This window comes from Nansenia antarctica (genome assembly GCF_963989245.1).
Source record: "Nansenia antarctica genome assembly, chromosome: 5".
In the NCBI taxonomy this organism is placed as follows: domain Eukaryota; kingdom Metazoa; phylum Chordata; class Actinopteri; order Argentiniformes; family Microstomatidae; genus Nansenia; species Nansenia antarctica.
Genome location: NC_137690.1, coordinates 70,370,623 through 70,391,267, shown reverse-complemented (window position 1 = coordinate 70,391,267; position 20,645 = coordinate 70,370,623).

The following is a 20,645-nucleotide window of genomic DNA, read 5'->3' as shown; positions in this document are numbered from 1 at the left end:
GGAGGGTTTATTGTTTATTGAGAGGGGTCGACTGGCCCGGAACGTCATCACATAAAGTCCAATATGCTATTGATGTAGTCTGTGTCAGAGTTTGTCTGTAGCCAACGACACATGCTCTTTGTAGGGAAGGGCAGCCCATGCCCAGTTAAGGGGAAGAAATTTCATTTTCTTAATAATATTTTGGTTGCTGCTCAATTGGCTTTGATGGTATACATATTTTATATGGACATTAAAAAAGTTGTCAAACCACAGAGAATAAGGAGAATAGAGAGGAAATGTTTCCACGAGGAAGAGATTTTGTACTAAACTTTTGTTCTAGTATGTTGTTGTATATAATCAGTGAATACTGTAGTCTTGTAGGCTGCATAGACCAACACATGTATTTTTCACAATCCTTTCACTCCCACTATTTAACTTACTTGGTTATCGAAATACGTTTTTTACAATCATTGGTTTGATTCGTGGCTATCAGTGTTGAATTCAGTCATGCAGTGCAATAGAATCCAGCCTTACCCAGGATGTGAGGTGGGAGCAGGGGAAGCTGGTGGAGGTAGAAATGGAGGACAGGTTCACATGTTTGATACCATTCCTCATTCCATTTCATGCATTACAATGAGCCTGTCCTCCGATTTCTACCTCCACTGGGTGTATTACAATCCAGCCTTAGAATTCCATACCTAGGATATGAAGTGTGAGCTTTGCAGCAATTAGTACTGCCCTATTGCACAATTAAAATAGAAGCACTGAACATTTGGAAGGGAAATGTCCACTGTCTAGAGTTTGTGCATATGTCAAATGTTTTGTTTTGATGGTAAGGAGAGAGAGAGAGAAACGGAAAAAAGCACTGGTGGGTGTAAGGAAATTCAGGAGTCAATTTGTTGGCTATATTTGATTTTGTTTAAGTTGAACTCTGACCTCTATCTGATCCTCAACAACAATCTTTCTGTTTATATTTTTCCACTTGAGTTGTTGCACAGTTGTGACAGAATGTTGAGATCAGTGAAACCAGTGTTGCCATCTACTGGACAATAAAGCACTTATAAGACATGTTATTGGGAAATGTTATTGAGAGATGGGGAAATGTGACATGAAATATCTGTCATATTCATAGACGGAGCTCTGCATGCAAGCACTCGGGACCAAGAGTCCATGATATTGAAATGACGTGAAGCTATATAATGTTTTTGGTTTTTACAAAGAAATTGTTCACAAACAATGAATTAAAACAACCTTATATGTTGGTTTCTAATAAGGTCAGACAGTTCATCAGCTCATTAGGTATTTATACAGTGGTAAGTATTTGACCAGTGAAGCATTGTCTCTACTGTTGGCTCTATGCTCCAAAGGTTTGGATTTGAAATCAAACAATTATAATATGGGGTTAAAAAAACCGATTGTCAGCTGTTATGTGAGAGTATTTGTATACATATTAGTTTCACAATTTAGAAACAACATCAGTCTAAAGAGTATGAATTAGGTTATTTATTATTAGGTTATATAAGCCTCAGTGGTGAACATGTTTGAAGTAGACCAACATACAGCCACTGTAGCAGGTGTCAAAGCCGTGTGCTGGTAAACCTTGTTAGTGCATTAGTTTTTACATATTCTGCCTGGCTTAGGCATGTATGGCTGCCACTGGAGCTGTCTTTATTGACGGCAGCAGCAGTCAGAGCAGCAGAGTTAACTCTAAATGTAGAGTACAGAAATGTCTGCTTGACGTGGCCTGGGGTGGTCCAGTGGTCCAGAATATGACACCGCGGTCTACAGTGCACACATATGCCCATGGGACGGACTGATTTCCAGGCGTCGGGCGCTCGTGTCGTTTTTCAGAAGCGCACTGCTCCGACCGTGTTTGAGAGGATCGATTTGAAACAGTTATCAGCGCCTTTTCAATAAACGACGCATAACGGGGCTCATCTAATCACTAATCGACGCAGTGCCGTGTTCAAACTGATCCCCTCGAACGCGTAAGTGTGATTCCGGCTGTCCTAATATGGTCAGAGGCGTCGCAGGTGTGCCCACTCACCTGGCGCAGTTTGGAGCCTAATTAATTTCAGAGCGTGCGAGGAGGAAAGTTTGTACATTTAGGTAACTACCATGGCACACTCTAATACTCAGTAATAACCTAGATATTCACCGAGCTTTATTACACCCAGGGACCATATCTCTCACACGTTCATGCATCGCATCCAGTGTTTCTGATGTTATTATCTGCAAGTTGTCACTGTGTACGACTACTTTACAATCCACAGCCAAAGAAAGAAAGTCAACCAAAAAGATGAATTCCAGCTGCACGCATCATCCAGCAGGTAAGAGAATATCATTTCTAGAAACTTGCATTATGATTTAAACTAGTACATGACAAACATGTGATTAATACTATGTGTTATAGGCCTATTTGTTTTACAGTCAAATGGTGGCCCACCACGTGTTTCTGTAGAAAGAGAGAAAGGAGATTAGGCTGGGGGAAATGTTCTTAAATTCATAGACAGAGAACATTGAAATATAGACACATTTTATAAATAGCAAATTGCATAACCCTTCCCTCATGTATAAAACACATATAACCATCCCTAGACTGACATTTAAAATGGACGACCCTCTCTCCAAATCCCTCCATGTGGACCATCTACCCCTCATGATAAATAATGAGAACAGTCCATTATATTGAAATTATAGTTATAACTATACTTTACAGCTATGCTTTGTTAACCATAACTTGTGTACAACAACCTTATATTTTAGGTTTTGACAGAGCAGAGACACTCCAATGCAGAGACACACAAAGTGTTTAAATGATGGGCTCCAAACATGATCCTTTATCAATTTCATAATGAGGTAATAGCCTGTGCTTGTGTCTCCACAGGTCTTTATAATGGCCATGAATACGAGGTCTCCTTTCCCTTCGAGGAGAGCGTGGAGCGGCCCTGTTACCTCAACCAGACTGAACACGTCTTGGGAGGTAATCTAAGGTTTAAAGGGGCGATCAGGGATTCAAACTACAACAAAGTCAGCCTCCCCCCCGCCACTGTTTTTGGTAAACAGCTGAGGAACGAGGCTGGGGGGAAATTTAACATTTAACCACTCTCAAATTCATAGACGGAGCTATATGGTTGCAATGACTGACCATCCATGAGATCAAAATGATAGTTAACTATGTTTTGAAGCTCAGCTGTATTGGTACCTGTTGGTCCGGCTCTGGATACTAGATACCTTTTCACAGATGGTAACAGAGAGAACTGGGCATGCCTGGGGTGACTGGGGTCCTATATGATCTTCTCTTCCTTCCTCTTACACTTTCAGAGTAGATGTCATCAGAGAGGAGGATCCTCTCAACGGTGCACCTGTAGACATGTGAGGAAGAGTGGCGCCAATGAAGGGGTCCATTTTCTATTGGTCAACACCGAATAGTTCCTTTACATTATACCAATAGAGCATGTTGCCAGGCAACAAACCAATATCAACCAAATCAATATTGGGTAAATCAGGACAGTTTAACCAGGAAGCTAGGTGAAACTATTTGACGCTCATTGGCACCACTCTCTCTTCTTCCTACCATAACACATCATGCATCCCCTCTGACTTCAGATCAGTCCTTCAACTCATTCAGTGCCGATGATAAATAAAGTAATCCAAACTGTCAACATTCTAGAGCACCAAGGGTGACTTTATTCACCAGAAATGCATAAATGATGAAGCATCATTTTGAATGAATGAATGAATGATCTTTATTGTCATTGTACGGGTACAACAACATTTAAATGCAAACCCTAGGTGCTAACAATCAACACAGTCCTAAGATAATAAAAAACAAGAATGAGACATAAATAGACATAAATAAGGGGATACGTGATCGGTAGGAATCTGAGAATGTATCTATTATGTAAACTTATATACACTATATGGCCTATTCACAGGGGGTATATAGACAGTGGGAGTTAGCATGTAACTGTGTACTTATATAAACATATAAACTAGTAAACTTATACAGTGTATGAAAACCTAAACACAAGAATATAACATATTTTGTAGCCAGTGTTGTTGCTAGGTAAATACTACAAACTGATCCCCTCGAACGCGTAAGTGTGATTCCGGCTGTCCTAATATGGTCAGAGGCGTCGCAGGTGTGCCCACTCACCTGGCGCAGTTTGGAGCCTAATTAATTTCAGAGTGTGCGAGGAGGAAAGTTTGTACATTTAGGTAACTACCATGGCACACTCTAATACTCAGTAATAACCTAAGATATTCACCGAGCTGTATTACACCCAGGGACCATATCTCTCACACGTTCATGCATCGCATCCAGTGTTTCTGATGTTATTATCTGCAAGTTATCACTGTGTACGACTACTTTACAATCCACAGCCAAAGAAAGAAAGTCAACCAAAAAGATGAATTCCAGCAGCACGCAGGAGCATCCAGCAGGTAAGAGAATATCATTTCTAGAAACTTGCATTATGATTTAAACTAGTACATGACAAAAATGTGATTAATACTGTGTTATATTTGTTTTACAGTCAAATGGTGGCCCACCACTTGTTTTTGTGTAAAGAGATAAAAGAGATTAGGCTGGGGGAAATGTTCTTAAATTCATAGACAGAGAACATTGAAATATAGACACATTTTTATAAATAGCAAATTGCATAACCCTTTCCTCATGTATAAAACACATATAACCATACCTAGACTGAAATTGAAAATGGACGACCCTCTCCAAATCCCTCCATGTGGACCATCTACCCCTCATGATAAATAATGAGAACAGTCCATTATATTGAAATTATAGTTATAACTATACTTTACAGCTATGCTTTGTTAACCATAACTTGTGTACAACAACCTTATATTTTAGGTTTTGACAGAGCAGAGACACTCCAATGCAGAGACACACAAAGTGTTTAAATGATGGGCTCCAAACATGATCCTTTATCAATTTCATAATGAGGTAATAGCCTGTGCTTGTGTCTCCACAGGTCTTTATAATGGCCATGAATACGAGGTCTCCTTTCCCTTCGAGGAGAGCGTGGAGCGGCCCTGTTACCTCAACCAGACTGAACACGTTTTGGGAGGTAATCTAAGGTTTAAAGGGGCGATCAGGGATTCAAACTACAACAAAGTCAGCCTCCCCCGCCACTGTTTTTGGTAAACAGCTGAGGGACGAGGCTGGGGGGAAATTTAACATTTAACCACTCTCAAATTCATAGACGGAGCTATATGGTTGCAATGACTGACCATCCATGAGATCAAAATGATAGTTACCGTATTTTCCACACTATAAGGCGCACTTAAAAGCCTTTAATTTTCAAAAAAAACGACAGTGCGCCTTATAACCCGGAGCGCCTTATATATGGATCAATTGGTTAATTGGTTGATCCATACTGGTTGTACACGGCGCTCAAGGCGCTCTGTCAAAATGTTTCAGTACGACTGGTAAACTACAAAGCCGCACCACTTGCAGCATTACGGTAATCAGTAAACACCGGTGTTGTGCTTGCTCACAGTCCCACACCACTTGTGTGTGTATAAAGACCCCAAGTAAAGAAGACTAAACAGAGTTTCTGAGGGAACAAAGCGAGATGGCCACAGTTAGACACAGTTAGATCAGTTAGAGGACAAACTCCAACAGTGGGTTGTTGAACAGAGAGCAGCAAGTAGAAGCGTCTCTACAGTCACTATTCGAATGAAGGCAACAGCGCTAGCACGGGACATGAACATCGATGCATTTCGAGGCGGTCCTTCTTGGTGCTTTCAACTTGAAGTTTTAAAGTACCCACTCGATATAATAAACAACAGTTTAACGATCACTAAACATTTGTGTATTGGATTCATTATTCTCGTTTGCCGGAGGCTACCGGTAAGGGAGGGTTGACTTGTAAACATACTTTCGTTTTAGCTCGTGTTCAAAAGCAAGAACTGTGTGTTCATCTAGTTATGTGTAGTTATGTGTTTTTAGCATGTCGATGTTCTCCCAGTATGTTGTCATGTTATTAAAATACAGTTGAGACCTTCGTAGCGATGTGTTTTGTTAGCAGCGTTCGTAGCTGGGGCTGCGTTCAGAGTCACTTTTCTCCCATTCAGTGTTTGAGGTGAACCAACATTCAAATACGCCTGTCGTGTTCAATCTTTCTCTGATGTCAATGTATGACACATCATTTGAAAGCTTACAATCTGTAGTTTAAGCATGTGTAAAAACAGAAAAATTACGTTGCACATTTCACCGGGAGCTGTCACATATTGGTTGTTGGTTATAATTGTATAGCCTGGTTGTTTTCTTGTGTTGCTTTATTGTTTTGCTCTGTTTGTAGTCTACTTGATGTATTTTTATCAGCTGTTAAATCACCACAGCGGTTAATCCACTAATAGAGATAATAGCAGATTGAAAATGCTTGTAGCTAACTACTCTATAGCTCGTGGTCGCAGCTATTGCGAATTGCTATTCACGCGAGTCAGCTGTGAATCACCGCAGGTCCTTGACGCTTGTTGCAAAAATGGATGACGAACAGCTGATACTTGAGGTGGAAAATATATATATTTTTGACAGTGGAGCAGGTAGAACGTTGGCGGTGACAACGCTCAGGTGGAGCATGGACAACGGGACAAGTTGACACAACACCGATGGAGAGGTGACGCAACGCAGTAGGTGGAGCTTGAGCTTGGGCTTAACGCAACCCCAGTCAAACGTTTGACTGCAGTATTTTCTATTCTATGCGCCTTATAATCCGGTGCGCCTTATAATCCGGTGCGCCCTGTATATGAAAACGGTTCTAAAATAGGCCATTCATTGAAGGTGCGCCTTATAATCCGGTGCGCCTTATAGTGCGGAAAATACGGTATATATAACATATTCTACACTCAAACATTACATAATTACGGTATACTGAAATACACTCAATTTAAATGATAGGAGAGAGGGAGGAGGCGCCTGGTTGCAGCAGTGAATCACTGGGCTCTTTAAAGCAGATGAATAAACATGTTTTATGCCACTTTTAACTAAATAATAAAGTGAACCCTTATTTTGAACATGGTATGAAAAAAATGCCTACATTATCAGAAGTTGTCGAGCTGCCTTTTTCGTGCCTCCCGTCATAGTTGACAGAGAAGCCAAAGTGCTCCCATACATGGCATTTAAATGGAGGGAGGCATTTCGAGTTCTTCTCCGCCGAACAACGTAACATGATACACTTGGGCCGCGTTCGTAAATTCGCTTTGAGAGCGCCGGAGCGCACACTGGGTCCGACGTCATAAAGGGACCATGTAATTTGATTGGACAAGAGCGCTCAGCGCTCAGATTCCAGAGCGGATTTACGAACGCGGATTTACGAACGCAGCCTTGTTGTTGTGGATTCCCAGCTTCACGTGTAGTGAGCAAACAACGGATTATTTTTCTTTCGCATTATCAACCTATCATTGCGCTTTAGAGTAAAACAAACCCGCAACTGTCGCGTCTATCTTTTCATGGCAACTCTACATTGTGATTTATAAGAGATATTAAGTAAGATATTAAGTAATATTATTACTTGTTAACATTTTGCAATTGATCCGCGGTACACATGCGTTCCGAACCGTGGAGGGCGATCCGAACGGATCACGGAATTTCCGTGATCCGTTACACCCCTACTGACCACCACCCATCATGATCATCATCCATCATGTGTCTGCGTCCCAGGTGTCTAACTCTACCTTTCTCTCTCAGCTCTGGGGCTTGTCCCAGGTGTCTAACTCTACCTTTCTCTCTCAGCTCCTGGGGCTGGTCCCAGGTGGACGCCAGGGTGCGGTTGTTGTAGTAGTAGGTCTTGCCGTCTGCGGTCTTGTACTCGGTCCACTCTGGCAGCTGCAGCGCTCCCAGGGCGGGGGCCAGGGCCAGCTGGGGGTGCATCATCAGGGGGGGGGGCATGCCAGGAAGCATTCCTACGGGGGGGGGGGGGGGGGGGGCACAACACCTGCTCTTAGACACAATCTACCATCATCATCATCCATCATGAGTCTATGAAATAGATAGTTACTGTACTCTACTGACCACCACCACCCATCATCATCATCCATCATGTGTCTGTGAAATAGATAGTTACTGTACTCTACTGACCACCACCACCCATCATCATCATCCATCATGTGTCTGTGAAATAGATAGTTACTGTACTCTACTGACCACCACCACCACCCATCATCATCCATCATGTGTCTGTGAAATAGAAAGTTACTGTACTCTACTGACCACCACCACCCATCATCATCCATCATGTGTCTGTGAAATAGATAGTTACTGTACTCTACTGACCACCACCACCCATCATCATCATCCATCATGTGTCTGTGAAATAGATAGTTACTGTACTCTACTGACCACCACCACCCATCATCATCATCCATCATGTGTCTGTGAAATAGATAGTTACTGTACTCTACTGACCACCACCACCCATCATCATCATCCATCATGTGTCTGTGAAATAGATAGTTACTGTACTCTACTGACCACCACCATCACCCATCATCATCATCCATCATGTGTCTGTGAAATAGATAGTTACTGTACTCTACTGACCACCACCATCACCCATCATCATCATCCATCATGTGTCTGTGAAATAGATAGTTACTGTACTCTACTGACCACCACCATCACCCATCATCATCATCCATCATGTGTCTGTGAAATAGATAGTTACTGTACTCTACTGACCACCACCATCACCCATCATCATCATCCATCATGTGTCTGTGAAATAGATAGTTACTGTACTCTACTGACCACCACCACCCATCATCATCATCCATCATGTGTCTGTGAAATAGATAGTTACTGTACTCTACTGACCACCACCATCCCCCATCATCATCCATCATGTGTCTGTGAAATAGATAGTTACTAGGGGTGTAACGGATCACCCGTTCGGATCGCCCTCCACGGTTCGGAACGCATGTGTACCGCGGATCAATTGAAAAATGTTAACAAGTAATAATATTACTTAATATCTTACTTAATATCTCTTATAAATCACAATGTAGAGTTGCCATGAAAAGATAGACGCGACAGTTGCGGCTCTGTTTTACTCTAAAGCGCAATGATAGGTTGATAATGCGAAAGAAAAATAATCCGTTGTTTGCTCACTACACGTGAAGCTGGGAATCCACAACAACAAGGCTGCGTTCGTAAATCCGCGTTCGTAAATCCGCTCTGGAATCTGAGCGCTGAGCGCTCTTGTCTAATCAAATTACATGGTCCCTTTATGGCGTCGGACCCAGTGTGCGCTCCGGCGCTCTCAAAGCGAATTTACGAACGCGGCCCAAGTGTATCATGTTACGTTGTTCGGCGGAGAAGAACTCGAAATGCCTCCCTCCATTTAAATGCCATGTATGGCAGCACTTTGGCTTCTCTGTCAACTATGACGGGAGGCACGAAAAAGGCAGCTCGACAACTTCTGATAATGTAGGCATTTTTTTCATACCATGTTCAAAATAAGGGTTCACTTTATTATTTAGTTAAAAGTGGCATAAAACATGTTTATTCATCTGCTTTAAAGAGCCCAGTGATTCACTGCTGCAACCAGGCGCCTCCTCCCTCTCTCCTATCATTTAAATTGAGTGTATTTCAGTATACCGTAATTATGTAATGTTTGAGTGTAGAATATGTTATATATATATGATATATACAGTATATGTATATATATGTATGTATATATATATATATTACCAGTTTTGACATCTTGAATGTTGTTGGTTTTTGTCACATAGTAAAAGTGGTGTTTTTACAGAATTCAAGGAAAAAGCAGTTTTTATAAAAACAAAAATGTTTTGTGTTGATCCGAAAAATGATCCGATCCGTGACTCAATCCGTGACTCACCTAACTCACGGATCGGATCGTGTCACGGTTTTTGAGTCACGGATCGGATCATTTTTCGGATCAACACAAAACATTTTTGTTTTTATAAAAACTGCTTTTTCCTTGAATTCTGTAAAAACACCACTTTTACTATGTGACAAAAACCAACAACATTCAAGATGTCAAAACTGGTAATATATATATACGGTAACTATGTTTTGAAGCTCAGCTGTATTGGTACCTGTTGGTCCGGGTCTAGATACTATGATACCTTTTCCCAGATGGTAACAGAGAGAACTGGGCATGGCTGGGGTGGATGAGGTCCTAGATGGTCTTCTCGGCCATCCTCTTGCACTTCCAGAGTAAATGTCATCAGAGAGGTGGATCCTCTCAACGGTGCACCTGTAGACATTTGTGAGGAAGAGTGGCGCCCATGAAGGGGTCCATTTTCTATTGGTCAACACTGAATAGTTCCTTTACATTATACCATTATACCAATGTTTCCTTGTCACCTCATCACCCACTGTGATCTTGAAATAATGTGTTGTATGTGTAGTTTACTAACAGTACTTCACATTACAACTTTCATTACACTCTTTAAAGTTGTTTATTATTGTTATAAGCGCTGTAAGGGTCAACTAAATGCCACCTCTGTCTTCCAGTGAAGGATCCTGATGGAGTGCTGCATCGCTACCAGAAGATCCTCCACACCTACCAGAGACTGCGGAGCATGTCCAAAGCCTTCCAGGTCCACAGGGTGGACCGCAACACCATGGCCTCCACCTCCCCCATCGCTGAGCTGCTGCTGGTGGCCCCGGAGAAGGTGGGCGAGGTGGGCGAGTTCGACTCCTCCAAGGAGAAGCTTCTGGACTACGCCCGGCGGTGCTACAAGGCTCTGGACGAGCCGATGCACGTGACGGTGCAGGGCATGAAGAAGAAGCACCTGCTGCTGCCCATCACCTACAGGTTCAGGAACTGAACCACCCCACTATCCTCCCTCATGACCTCTGACCTCTGAAGAGTGCATTCTCACTTGTTGTATTATTTGTTCATCAGCAGACTCCTTTAGTTCTACTTCAGTTTTTTTTTATTTTTTATTAAGTCTTTTGTTTTGGATATTTTAGTTTTTCGATTTGTTTGTCTCCGGGGGAGTTAATGCTTGAAACATTTGCCGATGGTGGATAATTGTGTTCTAGGGCTTTGAGAGGAGGGTTTATTGTTTATTGAGAGGGGTCGACTGGCCCGGAATGTCAACACATCAAGTCCAATATGCTATTAATGTAGTCTGTGTCAGAGTTTTCTGGCTTTAAGTTGGGTTTAATGCTTACTGATTGCCATCATAGTAGTTCAACTGTAGCCAACGACACATGCTCTTTGTAGGGAAGGGCAGCCCATACCCAGTTAAGGGGAAGAAATGTCATTTTCTTAATATTTCAAACGCATAATATTTTGGTTGCTGCTCAATTGGCTTCGATGGTATACATATTTTATATGGAAATTAAAAAGTTGTCAAACCACAGAGAATAAGGAGAATAGGGAGGACATTTTTCCACGAGGAAGAGATTTTGTACTAAACTTTTGTTCTAGTATGTTGTTGTATGTAACCAGTGAATACTGTAGTCTTGTAGGCTATTACAGCAGCTACATAGACCAACACATGTATTTTCCACAATCCTTTCACTCCCACTATTTAACTTACTTGGTTATCGGAATACGTTTTTTACAATCATTGGTTTGATTCGTGGCTATCAGTGTTGAATTCAGTCATGCAGTGCAATAGAATCCAGCCTTACCCAGGATGTGAGGGGGGAGCAGGGGAGGCTGGTGGAGGTAGAAATGGAGGACAGGTTCTCATGTTTGATATCATTCCTCATTCCATTTCATGCATTACAATGAGCCTGTCCTCCGATTTCTACCTCCACTGGGTGTATTAGAATCCAGCCTTACCTAGGATATGAAGTGTGAGCTTTGCAGCAATTAGTACTGCCCTATTGCACAGTTAAAATAGAAGCACTGAACATTTGGAAGGGAAATGTCCACTGTCTAGAGTTTGTGCATACATCAAATGTTTTGTTTTGATGGTAAGGAGAGAGGGAGAGGAAAGGAAAAAAGCACCGGTGGGTGTAAGGAAACTCAGGAGTCAATTTGTTGGCTATATTTGATTTTGTTTAAGTTGAACTCTGACCTCTATCTGATCCTCAACAACAATCTTTCTGTTTATATTTTTCCACTTGAGTTGTTGCACAGTTGGGACAGAATGTTGAGATCAGTGAAACCAGTGTTGCCATCTACTGGACAATAAAGCACTTATAAGACATGTTATTGGGAAATGTTATTGAGAGATGGGGAAATGTGACATGAAATATCTGTCATATTCATAGACGGAGCTCTGCATGCAAGCACTCGGGACCAAGAGTCCATGATATTGAAATGACGTGAAGCTATATAATGTTTTTGGTTTTTACAAAGAAATAGTTCACAAACAATGAAGTAAAACAACCGTATATGTTGGTTTCTAATAAGGTCAGACAGTTCATCAGCTCATTAGGTATTTATACAGTGGTAAGTATTTGACCAGTGAAGCATTGTCTCTCCTTGTGGCTCTATGCTCCAAAGGTTTGGATTTGAAATCAAACAATTAATATGGGGTTAAAAAAAACGATTGTCAGCTGTTATGTGAGAGTATTTGTATACATATTAGTTTCACAATTTAGAAACAACATCAGTCTAAAGAGTATGAATTAGGTTATTTATTATTAGGTTATATAAGCTTAAGCCTCAGTGGTGAACATGTTTGAAGTAGACCAACATACAGCCACTGTAGCAGGTGTCAAAGCCGTGTGCTGGTAAACCTTGTTAGTGCATTAGTTTTTACATATTCTGCCTGGCTTAGGCATGTATGGCTGCCACTGGAGCTGTCTTTATTGACGGCAGCAGCAGTCAGAGAAGCAGAGTTAATTCTGAAATGTAGAGTACAGAAATGTCTGCTTGACGTGGCCTGGGGTGGTCCAGTGGTCCAGAATATGACACCGCGGTCTACAGTGCACACATATGCCCATGGGACGGACTGATTTCCAGGCGTCGGGCGCTCGTGTCGTTTTTCAGAAGCGCACTGCTCCGAGATAACGACCGTGTTTGAGAGGATCGATTTGAAACAGTTATCAGCGCCTTTTCAATAAACGACGCATAACGGGGCTCATCTAATCACTAATCGACGCAGTGCCGTGTTCAAACTGATCCCCTCGAACGCGTAAGTGTGATTCCGGCTGTCCTAATATGGTCAGAGGCGTCGCAGGTGTGCCCACTCACCTGGCGCAGTTTGGAGCCTAATTAATTTCAGAGCGTGCGAGGAGGAAAGTTTGTACATTTAGGTAACTACCATGGCACACGCTAATACTCAGTAATAACCTAGATATTCACCGAGCTTTATTACACCCAGGGACCATATCTCTCACACGTTCATGCATCGCATCCAGTGTTTCTGATGTTATTATCTGCAAGTTATCACTGTGTACGACTACTTTACAATCCACAGCCAAAGAAAGAAAGTCAACCAAAAAGATGAATTCCAGCTGCACGCAGCATCCAGCAGGTAAGAGAATATCATTTCTAGAAACTTGCATTATGATTTAAACTAGTACATGACAAAAATGTGATTAATACTGTGTTATATTTGTTTTACAGTCAAATGGTGGCCCACCACGTGTTTTTGTGTAAAGAGATAAAAGAGATTAGGCTGGGGGAAATGTTCTTATATTCATAGACAGAGAACATTGAAATATAGACACGTTTTATAAATAGCAAATTGCATAACCCTTCCCTCATGTATAAAACACACATAACCATACCTAGACTGAAATTGAAAATGGACGACCCTCTCCAAATCCCTCCATGTGGACCATCTACCCCTCATGATAAATAATGAGAACAGTGAGTCCATTATATTGAAATTATAGTTATAACTATACTTTACAGCTATGCTTTGTTAACCATAACTTGTGTACAACAACCTTATATTTTAGGTTTTGACAGAGCAGAGACACTCCAATGCAGAGACACACAAAGTGTTTAAATGATGGGCTCCAAACATGATCCTTTATCAATTTCATAATGAGGTAATAGCCTGTGCTTGTGTCTCCACAGGTCTTTATAATGGCCATGAATACGAGGTCTCCTTTCCCTTCGAGGAGAGCGTGGAGCGGCCCTGTTACCTCAACCAGACTGAACACGTCTTGGGAGGTAATCTAAGGTTTAAAGGGGCGATCAGGGATTCAAACTACAACAAAGTCAGCCTCCCCCCGCCACTGTTTTTGGTAAACAGCTGAGGAACGAGGCTGGGGGGAAATTTAACATTTAACCACTCTCAAATTCATAGACGGAGCTATATGGTTGCAATGACTGACCATCCATGAGATCAAAATGATAGTTAACTATGTTTTGAAGCTCAGCTGTATTGGTACCTGTTGGTCCGGCTCTGGATACTAGATACCTTTTCACAGATGGTAACAGAGAGAACTGGGCATGCCTGGGGTGACTGGGGTCCTATATGATCTTCTCTTCCTTCCTCTTACACTTTCAGAGTAGATGTCATCAGAGAGGAGGATCCTCTCAACGGTGCACCTGTAGACATGTGAGGAAGAGTGGCGCCAATGAAGGGGTCCATTTTCTATTGGTCAACACCGAATAGTTCCTTTACATTATACCAATAGAGCATGTTGCCAGGCAACAAACCAATATCAACCAAATCAATATTGGGTAAATCAGGACAGTTTAACCAGGAAGCTAGGTGAAACTATTTGACGCTCATTGGCACCACTCTCTCTTCTTCCTACCATAACACATCATGCATCCCCTCTGACTTCAGATCAGTCCTTCAACTCATTCAGTGCCGATGATAAATAAAGTAATCCAAACTGTCAACATTCTAGAGCACCAAGGGTGACTTTATTCACCAGAAATGCATAAATGATGAAGCATCATTTTGAATGAATGAATGAATGATCTTTATTGTCATTGTACGGGTACAACAACATTTAAATGCAAACCCTAGGTGCTAACAATCAACACAGTCCTAAGATAATAAAAAACAAGAATGAGACATAAATAGACATAAATAAGGGGATACGTGATCGGTAGGAATCTGAGAATGTATCTATTATGTAAACTTATATACACTATATGGCCTATTCACAGGGGGGTATATAGACAGGGGGAGTTAGCATGTAACTGTGTACTTATATAAACATATAAACTAGTAAACTTATACAGTGTATGAAAACCTAAACACAAGAATATAACATATTTTGTAGCCAGTGTTGTTGCTAGGTAAATACTACAAACTGATCCCCTCGAACGCGTAAGTGTGATTCCGGCTGTCCTAATATGGTCAGAGGCGTCGCAGGTGTGCCCACTCACCTGGCGCAGTTTGGAGCCTAATTAATTTCAGAGTGTGCGAGGAGGAAAGTTTGTACATTTAGGTAACTACCATGGCACACTCTAATACTCAGTAATAACCTAAGATATTCACCGAGCTGTATTACACCCAGGGACCATATCTCTCACACGTTCATGCATCGCATCCAGTGTTTCTGATGTTATTATCTGCAAGTTATCACTGTGTACGACTACTTTACAATCCACAGCCAAAGAAAGAAAGTCAACCAAAAAGATGAATTCCAGCAGCACGCAGGAGCATCCAGCAGGTAAGAGAATATCATTTCTAGAAACTTGCATTATGATTTAAACTAGTACATTACAAAAATGTGATTAATACTGTGTTATATTTGTTTTACAGTCAAATGGTGGCCCACCACTTGTTTTTGTGTAAAGAGATAAAAGAGATTAGGCTGGGGGAAATGTTCTTAAATTCCTAGACAGAGAACATTGAAATATAGACACATTTTTATAAATAGCAAATTGCATAACCCTTTCCTCATGTATAAAACACATATAACCATACCTAGACTGAAATTGAAAATGGACGACCCTCTCCAAATCCCTCCATGTGGACCATCTACCCCTCATGATAAATAATGATAACAGTCCATTATATTGAAATTATAGTTATAACTATATTTTACAGCTATGCTTTGTTAACCATAACTTGTGTACAACAACCTTATATTTTAGGTTTTGACAGAGCAGAGACACTCCAATGCAGAGACACACAAAGTGTTTAAATGATGGGCTCCAAACATGATCCTTTATCAATTTCATAATGAGGTAATAGCCTGTGCTTGTGTCTCCACAGGTCTTTATAACGGCAGTGAATACGAGCTCTCCTTTCCCTTCGAGGAGAGCGTGGAGCGGCCCTGTTACCTCAACCAGACTGAACACGTTTTGGGAGGTAATCTAAGGTTTAAAGGGGCGATCAGGGATTCAAACTACAACAAAGTCAGCCTCCCCCGCCACTGTTTTTGGTAAACAGCTGAGGGACGAGGCTGGGGGGAAATTTAACATTTAACCACTCTCAAATTCATAGACGGAGCTATATGGTTGCAATGACTGACCATCCATGAGATCAAAATGATAGTTACGGTATATATAACATATTCTACACTCAAACATTACATAATTACCGTATACTGAAATACACTCAATTTAAATGATAGGAGAGAGGGAGGAGGCGCCTGGTTGCAGCAGTGAATCACTGGGCTCTTTAAAGCAGATGAATAAACATGTTTTATGCCACTTTTAACTAAATAATAAAGTGAACCCTTATTTTGAACATGGTATGAAAAAAATGCCTACATTATCAGAAGTTGTCGAGCTGCCTTTTTCGTGCCTCCCGTCATAGTTGACAGAGAAGCCAAAGTGCTCCCATACATGGCATTTAAATGGAGGGAGGCATTTCGAGTTCTTCTCCGCCGAACAACGTAACATGATACACTTGGGCCGCGTTCGTAAATTCGCTTTGAGAGCGACGGAGCGCACACTGGGTCCGACGTCATAAAGGGACCATGTCATTTGATTGGACAAGAGCGCTCAGCGCTCAGATTCCAGAGCGGATTTACGAACGCGGATTTACGAACGCAGCCTTGTTGTTGTGGATTCCCAGCTTCACGTGTAGTGAGCAAACAACGGATTATTTTTCTTTCGCATTATCAACCTATCATTGCGCTTTAGAGTAAAACAAACCCGCAACTGTCGCGTCTATCTTTTCATGGCAACTCTACATTGTGATTTATAAGAGATATTAAGTAAGATATTAAGTAATATTATTACTTGTTAACATTTTGCAATTGATCCGCGGTACACATGCGTTCCGAACCGTGGAGGGCGATCCGAACGGATCACGGAATTTCCGTGATCCGTTACACCCCTAGTAACTATCTATTTCACAGACACATGATGGATGATGATGATGGGTGATGGTGGTGGTCAGTAGAGTACAGTAACTATCTATTTCACAGACACATGATGGATGATGATGATGGGTGGTGGTGGTGGTCAGTAGAGTACAGTAACTATCTATTTCACAGACACATGATGGATGATGATGATGGGTGGTGGTGGTGGTCAGTAGAGTACAGTAACTATCTATTTCATAGACACATGATGGATGATGATGATGGTAGATTGTGTCTAAGAGCAGGTGTTGTGCCCCCCCCGTAGGAATGCTTCCTGGCATGCCCCCCCCCCTGATGATGCACCCCCAGCTGGCCCTGGCCCCCGCCCTGGGAGCGCTGCAGCTGCCAGAGTGGACCGAGTACAAGACCGCAGACGGCAAGACCTACTACTACAACAACCGCACCCTGGCGTCCACCTGGTACCAGCCCCAGGAGCTGAGAGAGAAAGGTAGAGTTAGACACCTGGGACAAGCCCCAGAGCTGAGAGAGAAAGGTAGAGTTAGACACCTGGGACGCAGACACATGATGGATGATGATCATGATGGGTGGTGGTCAGTAGTACAGTAACTATCTATTTCACAGACACATGATGGATGATGATGGGTGATGGTGGTGGTCAGTAGAGTACAGTAACTATTAGGGGTGTAACGGATCACCTAACTCACGGATCGGATCGTGTCACGGTTTTTGAGTCACGGATCGGATCATTTTTCGGATCAACACAAAACATTTTTGTTTTTATAAAAACTGATTTTTCCTTGAATTCTGTAAAAACACCACTTTTACTATGTGACAAAAACCAACAACATTCAAGATGTCAAAACTGGTAATATATATATACCGGTAACTATGTTTTGAAGCTCAGCTGTATTGGTACCTGTTGGTCCGGCTCTGGATACTATGATACCTTTTCCCAGATAACAGTAACAGTAACAGAGAGAACTGGGCATGGCTGGGGTGGCTGAGGTCCTAGATGGTCTTCTCGGCCATCCTCTTGCACTTCCAGAGTAGATGTCGTCAGAGAGGTGGATCCTCTCAACGGTGCACCTGTAGACATTTGTGAGGAAGAGTGGCGCCCCTGAAGGGGTCCATTTTCTATTGGTCAACACTGAATAGTTCCTTTACATTATACCATTATACCAATGTTTCCTTGTCACCTCATCACCCACTGTGATCTTGAAATAATGTGTTGTATGTGTAGTTTACTAACAGTAGTTCGACTCCTCCAAGGAGAAGCTTCTGGACTACGCCCGGCGGTGCTACAAGGCTCTGGACGAGCCGATGCACGTGACGGTGCAGGGCATGAAGAAGAAGCACCTGCTGCTGCCCATCACCTACAGGTTCAGGAACTGAACCACCCCACTATCCTCCCTCCTCATGACCTCTGACCTCTGAAGAGTGCATTCTCACTTGTTGTATTTGTTCATCAGCAGACTCCTTTAGTTCTACTTCAGCTTTTTATTTTATTTTTATTAAGTCATTTGTTTTGGGATATTTTAGTTTTTCGATTTGTTTGTCTCCGGGGGAGTTAATGCTTGAAACATTTGCCGATGGTGGATAATTGTGTTCTAGGGCTTTGAGAGGAGGGTTTATTGTTTATTGAGAGGGGTCGACTGGTCCCGGAACGTCATCACATCAAGTCCAATATGCTATTAATGGAGTCTGTGTCAGAGTTTTCTGGCTTTAAGTTTGGTTTAATGCTTACTGATTGCCATCATAGTAGTTATCAACTGTAGCCAACGACACGTGCTCTTTGTAGGGAAGGGCAGCCCATACCCAGTTATGGGGAAGAAATGTCATTTTCTTAATATTTCAAACGCATAATATTTTGGTTGCTGCTCAATTGGCCTTGATGGTATACATATTTTATATGGAAATTAAAAAGTTGTCAAACCACAGAGAATAAGGAGAATAGGGAGGACATTTTTCCACGAGGAAGAGGATTTTGTACTAAACTTTTGTTCTAGTATGTTGTTGAATGTAAACAGTTTTTTACAATCATTGGTTTGATTCGTGGCTCTCAGTGTTGAATTCAGTCATGCAGTGCAATAGAATCCAGCCTTACCCAGGATGTGAGGGGGGAGCAGGGGAGGCTGGTGGAGGTAGAAATGGAGGACAGGTTCACATGTTTGATACCATTCCTCATTCCATTTCATGCATTACAATGAGCCTGTCCTCCGATTTCTACCTCCACTGGGTGTATTAGAATCCAGCCTTACCTAGGATATGAAGTGTGAGCTTTGCAGCAATTAGTACTGCCCCTATTGCACAATTAAAATAGAAGCACTGAACATTTGGAAGGGAAATGTCCACTGTCTAGAGTTTGTGCATACATCAAATGTTTTGTTTTGATGGTAAGGAGAGAGAGAGAGAAAATGAAAAAAGCACTGGTGGGTGTAAGGAAACTCAGGACTCAATTTGTTGGCTATATTTGATTTTGTTTAAGTTGAACTCTGACCTCTATCTGATCCTCAACAACAATCTTTCTGTTTATATTTTTCCACTTGAGTTGTTGCACAGTTGTGACAGAATGTTGAGATCAGTGAAACCAGTGTTGCCATCTACTGGACAATAAAGCACTTATAAGACATGTTATTGGGAAATGTTATTGAGAGATGGGGAAATGTGACATGAAATATCTGTCATATTCATAGACGGAGCTCTGCATGCAAGCACTCAGGACCAAGAGTCCATGATATTGAAATGACGTGAAGCTATATAATGTTTTTGGTTTTTACAAAGAAATAGTTCACAAACAATGAAGTAAAACAACCTTATATGTTGGTTTCTAATAAGGTCAGACAGTTCATCAGCTCATTAGGTATGTATCCAGTGGTAAGTATTTGACCAGTGAAGCATTGTCTCTCCTTGTGGCTCTATGCTCCAAAGGTTTGGATTTTAAATCAAACAATTAATATGGAGTTAAAAAATGAGAGTGTGAGAGTATTTGTATAAATATTAGTTTCACAATTTAGAAACAACATCAGTCTAAAGAGTATGAATTAGGTTCTTTATTATTAGGTTATATAAGCTCAAGCCTCAGTGGTGAACATGTTTGAAGTAGACCAACATACAGCCACTGTAGCAGGTGTCAAAGCTGTGTGCTGGTAAACCTTGTTAGTGCATTAGTTTTTACATATTCTGCCTGGCTTAGGCATGTATGGCTGCCACTGGAGCTGTCTTTATTGACGGCAGCAGCAGTCAGAGAAGCAGAGTTCATTCTGAAATGTAGAGTACAGAAATGTCTGCTTGACGTGGCCTGGGGTGGTCCAGTGGTCCAGAATATGACACCGCGGTCTACAGTGCACACATATGCCCATGGGACGGACTGATTTCCAGGCGTCGGGCGCTCGTGTCGTTTTTCAGAAGCGCACTGCTCCGAGATAACGACCGTGTTTGAGAGGATCGATTTGAAACAGTTATCAGCGCCTTTTCAATAAACGACGCATAACGGGGCTCATCTAATCACTAA